General features: G+C 41.7%; 1 protein-coding gene across 1 annotated transcript in view; it reads right to left on the bottom strand.

Moving 5' to 3' along the window:
* The window catches only part of KCNH5 (potassium voltage-gated channel subfamily H member 5), a 216,315-nt gene that overhangs the window by 14,019 nt on the left and 183,323 nt on the right, over positions 1-18,973 (bottom strand). The window lies entirely within an intron of this gene.

Below are 18,973 nucleotides of genomic sequence, written 5' to 3'. Positions count from 1 at the left end.
ATGTTCAGCCTTCCTATTTCCTGTTGCCTTCAACTTCTTTAAGTGTTCTCTTTCCCAGTAAGTCTTTTCTTCCTACGACATGCTCGAAGTACAAGACAAAACTACATGTCCACAATCCTGAATCCACGATAGTTCCACACTTCAAAACGTTACTTTTTCTGGATTACAGCTCTCAAGAATTTCCTGGCACTCATGCTGGCTGGAACTTTCTGGGAGGTATCAATCCAAAAAAAGATAAGATGTTCTAATCTGAGCTCTGAGCCCCCCCCCTCCCCGCAAGGACTGCTGTACCTGGGGAAATCAAACAACGTTTCTCCTCTCACTTGGGCGGAAATCTTACTAACAAACAGTTCCATTGTTCCCTCTTTTATCTCCTTGAGAATAGGAAAGCTCACACAAGAGAAATATTTTTGAAACCAAACCTCCAAGTAAAAAAAGTCAAAGCCCCAAGGAGAGAGAGGAGAGAAAAGAAGTACTATGCATTATTCGCTCTACTCATGACTTCTCGAGGGAAGCGGAAATGCTCCACGGTGTTGTAAGACCTAGACCCATTAATGCGGTGGGAATTCATTGTTAGAATTCATTTCCCCAGTGAGAGGAACTTGCATGATGAACAGAGGTCCCACGCCATGAGTTCGGATTTTAACAGTCAGCTTGCCATTATGTTCTTTTCTGTCAATGTGGCTTGTATTAAGGGTTATCTAGGGACTGTTCAGAACCTGGAGTGGGGTGGGGTGGGGTTGACTGTGTTCCTACTGAAGCTTAAGTGAAGGTTAACTGACAGTCAGCCCTGGAAAACTGAGGAGGTTTCATTATTGCTAAGACACAGACAGGAAAGATAGCGGTAATGTGAGATTCTCGGCATCCTTATCCTAACCCCAATCTTTCCTGCATCCCTAGGGTTATGAAACAGTAATACGGTCCGAACATTAACCCCAGTGCCAACGCCAGTCTGCTTTCAAGCCAAAGTTGCCCTGCTTGTGACAATGGAGCCAGCAGGGAAGTTGACCAAAGAAAAGGGGGGGGGGATTCCATGGACAGTAAGAACGAGGTGCTCAAAATGAGTTGTCTGCCAGCATCTTCATAACCAGGAAGGGAGGGAGGAAGGGAGGATCAGCTGAGAATTCCATGCTTATAAACAGAGGGGAGGATTTCTATGACATGTCATATTTTTTTCTGCAGCCTATACTTGAACCCACAAGCCAGTTTAAACACATATTCACGAAGGCTTTCATGGCTGGGATCCGATGGCTGTTGTAGGCTTTTCGGGCTGTTTGGCCATTTGTACCTCCAGAACACAGCCAAACAGCCCGAATAACCTACAACAACCAAGTTTAAACATGTTTATGAGTAATCTGGCCTTTCTGACCAGATTACTCATAAACATGTCCAACCCACTTTTAAGTTCAAACAGGCTGCAGAAAAAATATGACAAGTCATAGAAATCTTCCCCCTACTTAAAAGAATTCCCATCCCTGGTCGGTTTTATTTTAAAAGTAAAAACAATTCTTCTTCCAGAATTTCAGTTTACACTCTCTCTAGCTTTAGTTGAAATAATTAGATTTTTTTTTTTTTTAAAAAAGAAAGAGACAGGAGGTCTGTTAAGGAGATGCAAGCGAAGAAGCCGCCTCCCAGCCCAATTATACTTGAAAATCCCTGTGCTAAGGATGCATTAAGCACAGAGCATACTGAGCAGTTTTTGGTGTGTGTGTTTTTCTATATAGAACACTGGACAGAAATAAGTAATCCTCATTATATAACCCAGTCTATAAATATATAACACCCATCAAAAGTGAACATGCAGCATTGTTCAAAAGGCCAGGGCATTTCAGTTGTTCCAAATGTAGCAACTCTTGAGCGTAACACATTATATAAAATTATTTACAAAATGCAGGCAGAAAACAGACAGCAACTGGATTAAGTAATGATAAGGGGATTTCAGAGCTCCCAGACAAAGTTGATGGAAAGGATAGAAACAGAAAATATATAAATAAACAGTAACAGTTTCCCCAAGTGTGTGTCACAAAGCGACAAAACAGAAAAAGCCACCTGAGGTTCGTTTTTGCTACCACTCCGTTCTGGACATTCTTAACTGGAGGCATCTCACGAAATGCAACGGAAGCTAACACGCAAGAAACAAGATCTCTCCCCCACCACCAGACACACACTCCTGTCCCTTTTTGATTTTTTTCTGTTGGCCTGACTCAAAAAGAGCCATCCCAAATTCACTCTTGCTGTGATCTCATGTGGCTCTTGGCTTAACCTCAAACGACCTCTGCAAGCGATCAGTGCAAGGTAGTTACTTTCCACATCCCTCATTCTTGTCAATTTAGCTTGGAGAGAAAGAGAGACAGACAGACATGGCAATGAACCATTTTTCAAGCAACATGAGATCCTTCGCTTGCGGGTGAAAGCTAGATTATGAGCTTGTTTCTTCTCGTCCAGGTCTGTTCACTGGTGCAAAACAAGTACCCTTTTTGTTTGAGAAACAAAGCACAAAACACAGACGCTGAAAACAGAATGGCTGCCTGGCGGACTGGTAAGAACAAGCCAACCCTTCCGGTGCCCAGAATCCTTAAAAGTCCACGAAACAAAGCAGCAGACACGCTTCGCAAAATATCCTACAATCTGGTAATTTTGCTCAATTTCAATGGAAAATTATTCTTGTGCCAAGAGTGCCAGAACAATATAGCATGACTTGCAAAGGCAAAAGGAGGATAATTTGTGATTCCCACTCATGGGATCAAGGAGCCCTCACCTCCATAGCTCAGGCTTCTGCAAAAGCAATCAGCCTTGCTAGGTGGGAAAGAAGTAGAAGAAAAAGAATAGGGTGCAGGGGAAAAAGTTACCGTATTTTTCCCATGTATAAGACGCCCCCATGTATAATCCAAAATTAAGAAATCTAAGTGGGGTTTAGCAAGTGCAGGGGGAAAGGGATCAAAGCGCTGCAGCATCACTTTGATCCCCACTTTCCCCTCTACTTGCTTTTGTTCTCTCCTCAGCTTACTTCCGTGTATAAGACAACCCTCAATTTTTAGTCTAAAGATTTTAGACAAAAGTATAGTCTTATACATGGAAAAATACAGTAGTTTTGGTCTGGTCTGTTGTCGGTTTGAGCTGAATGTGTTCCCCTATACGTGGGGGATGCAAGCCACCATCAACATTCCTGTTAACCTTCGCAGACTCCAAATCATGTATTTTAATTTAAAAAAATCCTGGTCTCTAAAGAGTGCAAAGGGGCTTTTTCAATTTTTTTTAAAAAAGCACAATTTTTGTGAGAAAATGTGGGGGCTGTGAGAGCAAGTGCATTCCCTCCAAAGCCTAAGGATAAGAAGGGACAGAACCAAGACCTCAGAAGATTGTGAAGTTTTGCCCTCCAAAGGAATGTGGCACTAGACAGAATAAATGTAGTGTTCCCCCAATTTTATGTTAACTGTTTGTGGAGGTTGATAGGTCACAGCCATCAAGCAGCTCACAGGAAGTTGGGGGCGGGTGGCTGAGAGTCTGAAAAACAACATTCCATGAAAACAGCAAAATCAGAGAAGTGAAAGTGAGGTCATTACATGTTGCAGCCAAAAAGAATTTCATTTCAGTGCTGTTATGCTCCGTGGAGATCAGGGGAATGCCAGGGAATGGCCCACGGAGGTTCTGGAAATGCTGAGCAACGGATAACAAATTTAGACACAGCCAGTGGCATGACACAACCACAAGGGACTAAAAATAACAAGGCCGTATCTGTTGTGGAATGGCAGGGAAAAACTTGATAAGCTACGCTAATGTCTCAGCTGCCTAATGGGCAGACGTATGATGGTTGCAAAGGAATTAGCAGTATGTAGTCGCTTATTTTATTTTATTTCATTTCATTTTACTTATTTAGAACATTTCTATTCTGCCCAACATATAATGATTGCAGGGTGCGGCACAATATAAGGACAATTCAATGTTTTAAAACCATTTAAAACCACTTGAAATCTTTAAAAATCGTCTGTAAACAACACTTACTACAATGTCACTCTACCAAACACTTGGCAGTAGGCCTATACTTGCTTATAGACAACTCGACCATCTCAAGCAACAACTGACACACAATAAGTTACACAGCACTGATACAACAATGGGGTCTGTACGCTACTACAAACCCAGATGCCAGCTCTGCCCCCACATTTATTCTGGCAACACTGTCATGGCACCTAACAATGGCGGACGCAATATTTTTACTTATTCCTCAGCTAATACGTATGATCCATGCCATCGTTTGCCAACAATGCCTCTCTGCAATCTCCATAAGAGAAACATGATAAATTCTATGCAAAAGAATTAATGGATGTCAATCAGACATCAGAAATCGCAGTACACAGAGACCTGTCTCAAATCATTTCAGTCTATCAGGACACTCTTCACAAGAGATGAAGGTTGCTATTCTGGCATTTCTTTCACCAGTTATTTTCATTCAGTGAGCAGCTGTAACAATCTTCTGTTTCTCATTATGGCAATGAAGTATTTTAGGTTTTTTTTGCATTTGATGGCTACGACGTGTTCAATATTCACCCAGAGGTGCTGCTCCACCTGCAGAAGCAGCTGAAGCAGTCTAAGGTGGAGGCGGTTGCCAGGCAACCGGACCAGGCGCACAACCACCATCTTGTCAGCTCACTGCAGATGCTTCTGCAGTTGGAGCTCCATAAATATTGGGTAAGACACTGCCCTTTACAGTTTCAGGCAAAATAAAATAAAACTAAACTTCTTAACTGTTAGAGCAGAATAACAATGGAACCAATGACCTCGAGAGGTGTTGAGTGCTCCAGCACTGGAGGCATTCAAGAGAAATTTGCACAACCACCTGTCAGATCTGCTTTGATATGGATTCCTATATTGAGCAGGGGGTTAGACTTGATGGTCTTATAGGCCCCTTCCAACTTCGCTCTTCTATGATTCTATGAAAATAAAATAAAATAAGACAAAAACATTGTGGCACCATAAAGACTAATGTTATATAAAGACTAATGTTAACGCCCGGAGACCTTTGGGTAGAGTGGGCAGCATATAAGTTAAATCAATCAATCAATCAATCAATCAATCAATCAATCAATCAATTAGTCAGTCAGTCAGTCAGCCAGTCAATCAATCAATCAATCAATCAATCAATCAATCAATCAATCAATCAATCAATCAATCAATCAATCAATCAATCAATCAATCAATCAATCAATATTACTGTGATCTTTCATGGACAAGACCACTTCCTCAAACTAACTGCTATATTTTAATGTGAGATTTGTAGACAGGGAAGTCTACAAAAGCTCACATTAAATTATAACAGTTAGTATTTAAGATTACACAATGTTTTTGTCTTGTTTTTTCCTTCTTTTGTTTTTGCCTAATATGCCAGCAAAGACTAACAAGGCTACCTCTTCTAAAACAGGCATCTATAAGATATACAATTTCTTGATCTATATTTATTCACTTTCACACTTCTTTACTGGTCACCCTCTCAATCCAGGAATATCTCAATAGGGCTACTACATCATGTCACGTCTTTTACGTAGAATCCGTTGATGGAGAATACGGACAGGGAGAAGCCATTGCCTTCGTAGCCTCCTTCTGGGCTTTCTATAGGCATCTGGTTGGCCACCAAGGGACCAAAGCCTTACCACAGACATCAAACCATGGGTCTGATCCAAAAGATTGCTTTTTCGGTTCATATATTGGGGCAGGCGTGGGTCAGCAGGATCCAAAACTCAAGCATTCCCCCAATGTCTATAAAACTGACCTGAAAAATATTTCACTTCTGTTGACAACCCCCTTGTTCTCTTGGCCATAGTAGGCTGTCTTGCTATCCGTCCAATAATTGACCCACCCCCAAAGCACCACCCTCTCCAGAAAGAAATTCTGGATTGTCTTCTACCTGCCGTGCCACAGATGCAGAACATCCATGGGAGTTGATGGACTTCAAGTCCCATGATTCTCCACCCTTATACTTATTCAGGCTCCAGTGCCTATGGGACCTGCCCTCCAACCCTACCTGGAAAGTCAGGCATGGAGTTCAACAAATAACCTCCATAGATTTTGAAATGCTGTTTTGAAAACAGGTTGGTAGATATCAGGTTTAGCCACCTGAGAGTAGTGGCTGGAGCAAAAGGCACAGGCCAAACACCTCTGGCAGAACGTGGGGATATGACTTTTTTGGTTCACACCTTCCAGGAACTCCCAGCCAATGTGACTAGTGTGGGCTTAGGGATCCTGGACCAGTGCTAGTCCATGAATTCCGGGAACTGTAGTTGACAGGAAGTAATGTTGCTGAGCTTTAGCTCTTGGTACTTAGAATTTGAGCATCTTGCTACTGGGTTTTATTTGCCTCCCACGATACAGGCTCACCCTCCCCTGCACCCAGCTTTGCTCATTCCAGTAATTGGAAGCGTTGGGAAGGATAACGGACCACCTAAAGAGATGTTTTTTTATTGCCATGAAACTCTGCGCTTTTCCCAGGTGGACTGGCTTTGATTTGCAACCTGGCCTTTAAAACAAACTATCCTGCCGCTGTTTCAATTGCCTTGCCAATAAATTCAGCATAATCCTCCTTGTACGGCAAGCAACATTTTTGCCATTAAAATGGTGCTGTTCAGATTGCACAGGGGACTTAGGGTTTCGAAGAGGAGGGCGGGCGGAGGAGGGGAGAGGGCCCCCGCTCTTGGTTGTGCAGTGAAAATGATTGATGACTCTACAATTAGTTAATCTCCAGGATCCTGACGCTTTGCTAAACACCTGCAGTCTTTCATGCTGGCATATTTTTTTTTGCAGGAAAAGAAGATTTTTCTGCAGAGCGATTGTCTTTGCGCGGCTTTAAAGGAACAGAAGATCTTGGTCTCAGGTTACATTTTCATTGATCACCCTTGCACAGATATTGTTGCATGCCAAAAAAGTGTCCATGTGTAGGCTTCCGGTGAAGTACCTTTTCATATTTGCCGCACAAGGAGGACTAAATGTGCCATTTCGTCCTAAACTCTTAGCCCACTGACTTGTGGGAGGTACAACAGGTTTGTGGCTAACATAGCAAGTGCTAGACAATTCGCAAATCAAAGTCTTCTTGCCTTTTCTTTGTTAACATCTTGTCAAAAGCAACCTCTTCTGAGGCTTAAAAAGCAATTTGGAGCTGTATCGGTTGAGTGATATTCCTCACAAACAGTCGGTGGTTCCTGCCTAAATGCTAGGGTTCCTAACCTTGGGAAGCCCAGGTGTTATTGGACTGCAACTCCCATAAACCCCAGCCAACACAGCGGGTGGAGAAAGCTTCTGGGAACTGCAGTCCGAGAACACCCGGATTGCCCAAGGTCGGGAACCATTGCTCTACATGGTTTCCTTATTTAAAATATTTCGATCCCACCTTTCTCCTTTAAAAAGGACCCGCAGTGGCTTACATCATTAAAAGACAGTGTTTAAAGCGAACGACAGGGAATACATGAATACTAAAAAAGGACCAAACAAATATCATATTAAAAAAACAGTAAGCAAAAGCAACATCAACGCACGTGCAAAGCAGTAAGGTACAATGAACCTTATAAAAATTTCATTCATGCAGTCAATAAGGGCAAGCTTGCTTCTGGTGGCCCCTTGAAACAGCTACTACATTGGGGTGACCATCTTCACAGCATCAAGGGCTGCAGTCAACTCCCCCAACCCACTGAAGGATGCACGCCTGTTCTAATATATGCATTTTTCCAACACAACTTTGCCTAGTGTTTTTGCAAGCAGTATTTCTTGTTGTAATTCATTTAGGCTGGCTGGATAGCACAGTGGTTGAGATATCTGGTTCTGGAGTTAGAGGTTGGGAGTTCAATTCCCCACTGTTCCTCCTGCCAGTAGAGCCAGCCTATGTGGCCTTGGGCAAGCTGCACAGTCCCACAGCGCCCCTAGAGGGAGGAAAGGGTAAAGCACTTCTGAGTATTCTCTAGCTGGAAAACCCTGGAAAGGGTCACCGTATGTCAGAATTGACTTAATGGCACATGCTTATTTAACACATTTTTAATGTTGCTTTCATGTTTATCCCTAAGAGATACTTGTCATGTTACAGCACTATCAGAAACATTTGCTGAAACCAAGCCAGGTCTTGAAGGCAATGTTAAGCTTAATTACATCAAAAAGATTTTCTTTCTTTCTTTCTTTCTTTCTTTCTTTCTTTCTTTCTTTCTTTCTTTCTTTCTTTCTTTCTTTCTTTCTTTCTTTCTTTCTTTCTTTCTTTCTTTCTTTCTTTCTTTCTTTCTTTCTTTCTCTTTCTTTCTTTCTTCCTTCCTTCCTTCCTTCCTTCCTTCCTTCCTTCCTTCCTTCCTTCCTTCCTTCCTTCCTTCCTTCCTTCCTTCCTTCCTTCCTTCCTTCCTTCCTTCCTTCCTTCCTTCCTTCCTTCCTTCCTTCCTTCCTTCCTTCCTTCCTTCCTTCCTTCCTTCCTTCCTTCCTTCTCTACTTTTTGTACTAACTTAATGTAGAAAATGCTTCCCTCTGGATCCAATTATATTCTGGTCATAAAAGAACATTATTTTGGAAAGGTGAATGTTTTAAATATAATTTTCTTGGGTTGACATTTGTATTGTATTAATTCAACATTACCTTTGATGGATGTTCTAACATTAAGAAGGCTATTATCTGAAATTTACTCCCAATAATCCACAATTTTGGAGAACTCAAACAGACCTGTTGAAAGGCAGACAGACCACTAAGTTTCGTCTTCTGTGGCTCAGCAATGTTAATTTTAATCTTTTCCATGTTTTCATGTTTTAATCTTTTAATTTTATTTTAAATCATATATTGTTTAATTTGTCTTTTAATATTTAACTTATTATGTTTTTAATTTTGTGTATTTTAATGCTGTGAGCCGCGTTGGGTCCCTTGTTGGGAGAAATGCAGCAAATAAAACTAATAATAATAAGAATAGAGGCAACCTGAAATCTTCGCCCCAATTGTACAATAGTACTAGTGTTCTGAAGAAGTATCGCTAAATTATTAATTCTTGGAGAGACAGGCTGTCTCTTGGCTGTCACATCACGACAATATTTCCAATCATCCATGAGACTTCTTGCTTCGAGAATTAGATCTCTCCCCCCTCAGCCCCACAACTTGCACAAAGCTGTTTCTGTACAAAGCAAGCGAATTTCCCCAGTCTGAAATATATCACATATACAGAATAAACACAAGACTGCTTGTTTGATCAAAAAGACACAAGCAAACCATCCAATGCTTCTAGTGAAAAAAACCATGAAGCAAGAAGGCAGTAGCTATTGCATGTTAGTGTTGCTATTTCTGCAAATATATGCTATTTGTGCCATTTATGTAGCAGCTGCAAACATCATTCTTGCAAATGTGAAATCTTGCTGAAGCCAGCAAAAAAGTCCTCTTACAGGAGAGAAAAAAAAGTGGTTTCCCATGCTTGTGCATGATACCAAGCAAAGTTTTATCTCTTCTGCGAATATGTTTTGACAGCTTGGAATAGAAAATGAGTGCTGTTTTGAAACTTGCTGGATGACTTCTGAGTTTGAGAATGAAAGAAGGGGGGGAAACCCATCTCTTTTTCTTAACAGGGGAACACAAACATGTAACATTTGGTGGGGCAAGGCGGAGATGCTATGAAGGCAATGGAAGCATTTGTGTAAACTTTCATTTAAGTAAACAGCAACAACCAAATTAGCCAGTTGCTTCTAGCACCAAAGAGCAGCAGCCATGCATGTCCCATGCAGGCAACTCCCTTCTCCCACAAAAGAGGACAACAAGCCATCCTCCAACCCACAGTGCATCTCTAGAACACTATCAACATGGCAGAGAATAGCTCCATTATGTTATGTTATGCGCCGTCAAGTCAGAAGTGACTTACAGACACCCTACTAGGACTTTCAAGGTAAGTGAGATACTTAAGGAGTTGTTTTACCAGTTCTGCATCCCCAGTGAGCTTCCATGGTAAGGTGGGATTTGAACCCAGGCTTCCTGAGTCAGCCACTCTAACCACTACACTGCACTGGGTATCCACAGCTCCATTTTGTTGTTGTTGTTGTTTAGTCGTTTAGTCGTGTCCGACTCTTCGTGACCCCATGGACCAGAGCACACCAGGCCCTCCTGTCTTCCACTGCCCCACAGAGTTGGGTCAAAGTCATGTTGGTCGCTTCGATGACACTGTCAATCCGTCTTGTCCTCTGTCATCCCCTTCTCCTTTTACAGCTCCATTACAGCATATTAAAAGAACAAATGAACTTCCCTGACAACAGACTGCTGCTGCCCCCCCCGGTAGTATTTTTTAATTTAAAACAGAAACAATCAACGTTAGAAAATGTGGGGTCAATTGACCACCCCTCGAACCCATCATGGGCTGCACCAGGCTAAAAACTGAGAAAAAGAGACTTCCGTTTTCCAGAATCTTACACTTTGCATATGTAATCAGTACTATCACTGACCATTATCAAGGCCTTTGCCATTTTAAAAGCCCATGTCGAATGCATCCATTTCACCCCCACATCTTGCTTGGTCTACACCTGTTTATTTTGTGTTATGTAAACCTGTGGCCTTTAGCATCCCATGTTTATGAGGAAGTGGATTTTAATGGACAAAATATGCTGAAATACACCTGTTGGGCACCACAACTGTTTCATTTTCAACCTTTCCAAGCTTTATTGTCTTTTCTAGAGAATCCTGCCTTCTCAGGATGTGCCCAAATTACACAGATCTAGTTCAGCCATTTTTGCCTCCAGAGATGGTTCAGGCTTTATTTGATCTAGGACTCACTTGTTCATCTTTCTGGCAGGCCAGATTATCTGCAAAGCTCTCCTCCAGTACCATATTTCAAACAAATCAATTTTTCCCCAGTCAGCTTTTTTTCCTGTCAATTAACATGGTTACAGGGACGTGGTGGCGCTGTGGGTTAAACCATCCATCGTAAGATCAGAAGCCACGTGATGGAGTGGGCTCCCATCGGTTGTCCCAGCTCCTGCCAACCTAGCAATTCGAAAGCATGTAAAAATGAGAGTAGTAACTGAATAGGTACCACCTCGGTGGGAAGGTCACGGCATTCTGTGTCTAGTCACACTGGCCACGTGACCACGGAAACTGTCTTCGGAAAATGCTGGCTCTATGGATTGGAGACGGGGATGAGCACCACACCCTAGAGTCGGACACGACTGGACTAAATGTCCAGGGGAACCTTTGCCTTTACCTTTAACATGGTTACCTTGCTGAAAAGTAGCTAAATAAAAATTTCCTTTAGGAATTTTCTTATATCAACAGATTTATAAAAAGATGGGACTGAATAGACTTAAGAATGAACACATGTGAACATTTAAGCCATTGTAAGCCACCTTGGGTCTCTTCAATGGGAGAAAGATGGCATAAAAAATGAAATTTAACTATCCAAATTATATCCATTCATCCATCCATCCATCCCTAAATACGTCAGTTTGGGATTGCAGGGGAGGATTGATGGATGGATGGATTGATTGAATTTCCTAGCTGTTAGAGCAGTATGAGAGTGGAACCAGTTACCTCGGGAGTTGGTGAGTGCTCCAACACTGGAGGCATTCAAGAAAATCTTAGATAATCACTTGGCAGATATGCGTTGATTGCATTCCTGCCTTGAGCAGGGGGTTGGACTTGATGGCCTCGTAGGCCCCCTCCAACTTCACTTGTCTATGATTCCATGATTCTATGATGCTATGGGTTCATACTGCACATGCCAAACATTATATAATCTAAATATAAGTGTGTCATACTGTATATACTATACTACAGCAATCCTGGTATATCTTCATAAAGTCATCCTAATTTACACTTTTGGATTATAACTCCCAGGATCCCCCTGCCAGCATAGCCACTGAATGTAAGATCACTGTTAACAGGTTGAATTATACATGTTATTTCCAAGTTCTGTTGCTCATTCTTGAACTACAGCTTTGGTTTGCTGATTTACTCATCAGACCCTTAATGCCTGCAAATATTGCAGTTCATTCTGTCACTCTGGCAAAGGATCTGGTTTATTTGTCCCAAGCCACCTCAAAATGGCTCTAAGTAAATAATTAGCCATCACAGTTCTAATGTCTTCTCAGTAACTAAAGAAGGCACTCTCCCACCCTCCCGAAAGGTTAATTATCAGGAGTAAATTGTGTGGCAGGGAAGGGACTTTGCAATAACGGAAAATCAAATAAAGGCAGCCCCCAAAGCGTTGTGTGCCGAAGACAATGGCATCTTATGAAGAATACTTCAAGGACTGCTCAGAGGTGAGCAAGATGAAACTACAGTACAGTATATTGATTTTTGTCAAGTATAACTTCTCCATAATCTAGCTAAATTGCATCTGCAGCAGTTCACTTCGATGGGGGGAAAAATACATCAGGGTGAAAAGCAAAAGAGGACAGAGGGAAGAGAGGGAAGAAGAGGGGGAAAAGCAGGACCGTTCCCAGTTATTTTGCAGCCGAGAGGCAAGAGTCAAGATGATATCTTCTCCTCATTACAGAAAGAAACTGGACAGAGATTGCCCTGCCCACCACCCTTGACAAGCGACTAGGAAAGTTACTTTATAGATCACAACTCCCAGAATCTTTCAGGCAGCTCAGTTACCAGTACCATATATGACATATTCTCAGTGATACTGGCTAAAATCCTGTTGCTAGCATAGTTAGTGGCATTAGAGTCAGTCCCTTGAATTAGTTGTCATTTGGTGATTCAACTTCTGTGTAAATTCCTCTGATTCAAGTAGGCCTATCCCCTTCATGGACTGCTGTCTTGTCGTGGTGAAGGGGCTTGAGTAATTCGGAAAAGCTATGGGCTATGCCATGCAGGGACACCCAAGATGGACAGGTCATAGTGGAGAGTTCCGACTAAACGCAGTCCACCTGGAGTAGGAACTGGCAAGCCACTCCAGTATTTTTTTCCCAAGAAAACCCCATGGGCAGAAACAAAAGGCTAAAAGATATGACGCTGGAAGATGGGACCCTCAGGTCGGAAGGTGTCCAACATGCTACTGAGGAAGAGCAGAGGACAAGTAAAAGTAGCTCCAGAGCTAATGAAGTGGTTGGGCCAAAGCAGAAAGGACGCTCAGCCTGGACATGCCTGGTAGTGAAAGGAAAGTCCGATGCTGCAAAGAAATATACTGCATAGGAACCTGGAATGTAAGATCTATGAACCTTGGTAAGTTGGATATGGTCAAACAGGAGATGCCAAGAATAAACATTGACATCCTGGGTGTCAGTGACCTAAAATAGACGGGAATGGGCAAATTCAATTCACATGATTATCGTATCTAGTATTGTGGGCAAGAATCCCGTAGAAGAAATGGAGTAGCCCTCATAGTCAACAAAAGAGTGGGAAAAGTTGTACTGGAATACAATCTCAAAAATGATAGAATGATTTTAATACAAATCCATGGCAGACCTTTCAACATCACAGTAACCCACGTTTATGCATCAACCACTGATGCTGATGAGGCTGAAATTGACCAATTCCATGAAGACTTACAACACCTTCTAGAACTGACACCAAAGAAAGATGTTCTTCTCATTCTAGGGGACCGGAATGCTAATATAGGGAGTCAAGGGATAAAAGGAACAACAGGGAAGTTTGGCCTTGGAGTTCAAAACAAAGCAGGGCAAAGGCTAATAAAGTTTTGTCAAGAGAAGAAGCTGGTCATCACAAACACTCTTTTCCAACAACATAAGAGGCGACTCTATACATGGAAATCACCAGATGGGCAATACCGAAATCAAATTGATTATGTTCTCTGCAGCCAAAGATGGAGAAGCTCTATACAGTCAGCAAAAACAAGACCTGGAGCTGATTGTGGCTCTGATCATCAGCTTCTCATAGCAAATTTCAAGCTTAAATTGAAGAGAGTAGGAAAAACCACTGGGCTAGTCATAAATCCCTTATGAATACACAGTGGAAGTGAAGAACAGATTTAAGGAACTCGATTTGGTGGATAGAGTGCCTGAAGAACTATGGACGGAAGCTCATAACATTGTACAAGAGGCAGCAACAAAAACCATCCCAAAGAAAAGGAAATGCAAGAAGTGGCTGTCCAAAGAGGCCTCTTGTCCTTTCCCTCAGATAGTTTTAAAAAAAAGGGTTGGGAGGTCCCTCTGGGGAAGCTTATCTCAAGCCGTCCACTTCTACATCCTGAAGAAATAATATATTGACAAACACTGCAGGCAATAAAAATTTTTGGTTTGTAAAACCATTCTCTTTTCAGGATGTGAGGCATCCAAAGGCCCAGGATAGTATTCTGGACATATTGATTCTTTAGCATGCCAGAATCAGTGTCCAGCCTGTTTTTAATTGGGGGGGGGGGGGAGAAGTGAAGCTGATCGTGATAAGCCACAGAGTGTGGAGAGGCAGTATGGGGTAAGAGTTAGATAACAGGGCTGAGTCAAGGGAGGTCTAATGAGTTCTAATCCCCACTGAGATATTATGAAACCTGTTGCTGTTCCTTTCCGCTGACATGCTTTGCAGGGTTGGTGTGAGGGGAGTGGATGAAGTGTAAAGAAAGACAACATGACTTTAAAGATCTTGGTGGGTAAGAAAGGGATAGGCATCCATGTCAGAAGAAAATCCTAAAAAGAAAATATGATGTGAGTTCTAACCAATAGGATGACTTTTGTCTCTTAAGTTAGCCATTTTACAACAGAAAAGGGTTTCCTGACACCTGAAGAAAATAATTGTATATCTTCAAAACTCATGGTCATAAAATACTTTTTTTTTTTAAAAAAATGTCACATCCTTAAAATTTGGACATAAAGAAAAGCAAAAGAATATTTCCCCTAAATGGTAAAAGAAGAACAAGTTGCCTTATCAGTCATACACAATCAACTCTCATTTTCAGGGAGGTGCAAAAATAAAACATCTGCCATCCATTAGCAAAATTGGTCTATATCCAGTTGTGAGCTGCAACTAGATGAGTGTGGATTTGTGCTTTTGGGTCGCAGCGCCCAGAACTCTCCTAGCTGCCTGGGAGATTCTGGGAAATGTAGTGCAAAAACACAAATCTTCACACCTCTAGATGCAACTGAAGTTGGCCCACTTAAACAATTGCTGAAAAGTCAGAGCTGAAAACGACTACGTGGAGGTCATTGAATGTTGGACACCTCAGAAGAACCCTGTTACTTGCGCCCGCTGGGCTAAATCCATCAGTATAAATCTCAGTGGTGAAGTGCTGCAAGTTAAGAAGATGGGCGTTTGCTCTTGGCACTCATTCTGACTTAGCAGCTGGATTCAGGCCATCAGGCTGTCATGATAAGAAACACGGAAGATAAGAGGAAGATCTAAGCTGAGGTGGATTGATTCCACAAAGGAAGCCAAAGCCTTTCATTTGCAAGAACCAAGCCAGGCTTTAATGAGAGGACCTTTTGGAGATCATTAATTCATCGCTGTTAAGTCAGAAGCAACCAAACATCCCACACCAACATCAACCTTTATGTAAACCCCGCTGATTCAACAGGTCTACTTCAGTTGGGATTAGCAATTGGATCCAGGTCATCTTCTCCATGCTGTCATCTTGAAATCAAGCTGCTATATTGCTGCTCCAGATGAGCAGCCCTCATGGCTTTCTAAAAGGCCAAATTCAGAAAGATGCAGAATGGATGGAAAGGATTCCATTTATTCAGTTTGAAATTAAGATGGTACTTGACGAAAGATTCTATGAAGGGCATGCTTTAGCTATCATGCACAGCAACAGCTTGCTTGCTTGATTTATTTATTTACAGTAGTGCCTCGCATAGCGATTGCTCCATTTAGCAATGAAATCGCCTTGCGACATATTTTTTGCGATCGCAAAAGTGATTGCTTTGCGATGTTCCCTATGGGGGAATTTCGCTTTGCGATGATCGGTTCCCTGCTTCGGGAACTGAGCATCACAAAGTGACGATTTTAAAACAGCTGATCGGCGGTTTCAAAATGGCCACCGGGTAAACAAAATGGCCGCTTGCTGTTTTCTGGGACAGATTCCTTGCTTAAGAGGCACCGAAAATGGCCACGTTATGGAGGATCTTCACTGAATGGTCAGTTTCCAGCCCATAGGAACGCACTGAAGGGTTTCAATGTGTTTCTATGAGCTTTTTTATTTTGCATTGCGACATTTTCGTTCTGCAGCGATTTTTGTGGAACGAATTAATGTCGCAATGCGAGGCACCACTGTATATGCTCTGCCTTTCTCCTTAAAAAGGATCCAAGATGGCTTACATCCTTGAAAGACAATATTTAAAGCTGAAGACAATCAGTATACAACAGTAGTTTCCATCATTAAAAGATAATACTGAAAGCTAAAACAAGTATGCAAATTCTAAAAAGGAACAAACAAATACCAATCTGGGAGATGGTAAACACAAGTGGTCTAAAGACTCAGTCGGAGCAGCAATGCATAACAATACATCTAAAGCTTTAGAGTCTGAGCATCCAAGCATTCTGTTACACAATGTTTTGAGACCTTCCTAGTCGGGAGAACAGTTGGGGAAATGGGCCAACTATCATTGCCAAATAAAGACTGGGAAGCATGTTGGGTTGGCTTGGGCTTAAATTGCTTATCAGCCCACACAGGATCTGTGATTAGCAACTGGGCAGAGAAAAAGAAACAGATGGACCTTCTGGTCTCATTTCCACCAAGAAAAGCAATGTTGTCAACTGAAGAAGCCTGGTGGATCCTGATTATAGCTGAATGAATCTGGAAGACCTCTCAGAACTATGGCATCCAGCATGGGAGAAAGACTGCACAGGACTTGGAGTAGCAGAGAAAGTGGACTACAAAGGCAGGAGAGATTATGCTCAAATACCATGGCCTCTTTGTTCTTTACTGAATATGCAGTCTCTAACTTACTTACTTTCTCCCTAGTTCCCTACCACCACCACCAAATCTGTTCTATCTAACCCTGAAGAAAAGTTCTAGAGAACATGGAAGATCATCATGCTTGCTGTAATGCATCTGATCTCAGATGATTTTGAAGACTGAACAAGCTTGGTTAGTACAGTACTAGGGTGGAAAACCATCAGGGATATCTACATAGAAGTAAGGAAGGATCTCATCGGAAACTCTGGGTGTATGCTTACAGTTGGTTTTGACACAACAGGGCTAGAGAGACCAGTAGTCTGACTCGGTAGCCAGCACTGTACCAGGATTTTTACTCTGGAGTGAGTAAAATCACATTGCAGCACATTGTAAGTAATCGCCAAAGTGCTGCTTGCATGCCTGGTCACATGCCTAGCTGTGTGACAGTCACACAGTCACTCATCAACGGCATCTAGTTATTTAGCTGCAATTTGACACAACATCTGGTGGAACCTCACTTCATCTGGAGAATAATCCCAGTATGCTTATGACTACTATAAGGGAGCTACTTCCTTTTTGTTACCTTTAGTGATCCAATAAAGATATGACCCAACCCAAAATGTTATGCATAGGATGGCAGTCTTAAGTGGGAGTTAGAGTGATGGATGGTACATCTCTTACACCTTGCACTGTACAGCCTGAAATCTAGGGACTTTCTCAATGCCTAGCAATGCTGAAATTTATTACAGATTATTATAGTATTTTAAGATATTTTTGTACCTTTGAACTTTTTATCTGCTGAATGATAAAGTAAGGCTATAGAAAAAAGGAAGGCATCCCAGCCATAAAAATCTTGGAGTTAATGCTCCATAAACCCATTCATCACACTTAAGGAATTTGCTCATGTAGACAAGAATATGACCTTCATTAATCTGGTTCTTTAAACACTGTAATAAAAAGAATATGTTTTTTCCCCAGTGGTATTGAAATTAAAGTGTCTCCTCCCAACCTAATCTTCAAGGTATATTTTTAGCAGCTAATATTTTTATTATCTCCCACACTGTTAACTGATAGGAAGACTTGCTGCTCGAGTATGAAATAAACAGGAATATCTTATTTTGGACCCTCTCTGTTATCTGATTTTAGGAGCAGCCGTACAACAACTGAAATTCTCCTGCACTTGGCATCATTTAATGTTATGCCTGCAGAGGTTCACAGGGAATTACGTCCCTGTGCACAACTAACTGAGCAACTGATTGCACACCTGGTTGTATAGCTGCATGACTTCTACCTGGGTAAACATTTTACAAATGCTTGCACAATTTCAAGTTAGGTGTAGCTGCACAACAGGATTTTAGCCTTTGTTTGAGATCATTATTCTAAGCTCACAAGGCAACCGGGTATGAATATTCAAACGCATTTGCACAGATACTTCAATTGCAGCCAAAAGTAATTCATTCATTCATTCATTCATTCATTCATTCATTCATTCATTCATTCATTCATTCATTCATTCATTCATTCATTCATTCATTCATTCCAAAACCATGCCATCTAGTGGCCAACTACTACTCTGGGTGGTTTCCAACAGTGAATAAATAGAAAAGACAACTATCCCCTACCCAGCCCATAAAGTAGCATCATATAAAAATATAAAAGGAGGGCAACACTCCTACGAACCCAAAATGGCAGCACTGGACAAAATACAAAGCACAACTAGAAGCATGCAGCCTAAAAAAAATCTATTGTCCAAGGCCCTTACAGGCTCAGAAGAATGCTCTCATCTGTTCCTTATAGGCTCCCAACCACACCAAGTCCCGAATCTGCCTGTTCATTGATAAAATTTATCCGTTATCATGCAATGAAAGCCATTTCATAGGATCACAGAACAGCAGACCTATCAAGTTGGATAAACACTGCGACGATTATAATATTATGGCAATAGTCACACAGGTAAAACACACCCATGACCCTCTTCTAGGGCAAAACGAGCCATACACATTTCCCTTTGAGTAATTAAAAAAAAGAAGTTTCCCCAAAAATATAGAAATGCTGGGGAAATCAACAACAAAATCTAAATTCAGCGAAATTTTGCAGGGAGGGGCAGGAAGGCCAGCCAACAATGCGGCCAATTGCTGAGCTCCCTTGTCAAATTTGAGCTCTTATTGTTAGGTCATTTCTTTCCCGCCTCAAGGTCTGCGC

The sequence above is a fragment of the Pogona vitticeps genome, chromosome 1 (assembly GCF_051106095.1).
Source record: "Pogona vitticeps strain Pit_001003342236 chromosome 1, PviZW2.1, whole genome shotgun sequence".
NCBI classification, from domain to species: Eukaryota; Metazoa; Chordata; class Lepidosauria; order Squamata; family Agamidae; genus Pogona; species Pogona vitticeps.
This window is presented reverse-complemented; position numbering and strand designations above follow the sequence as displayed.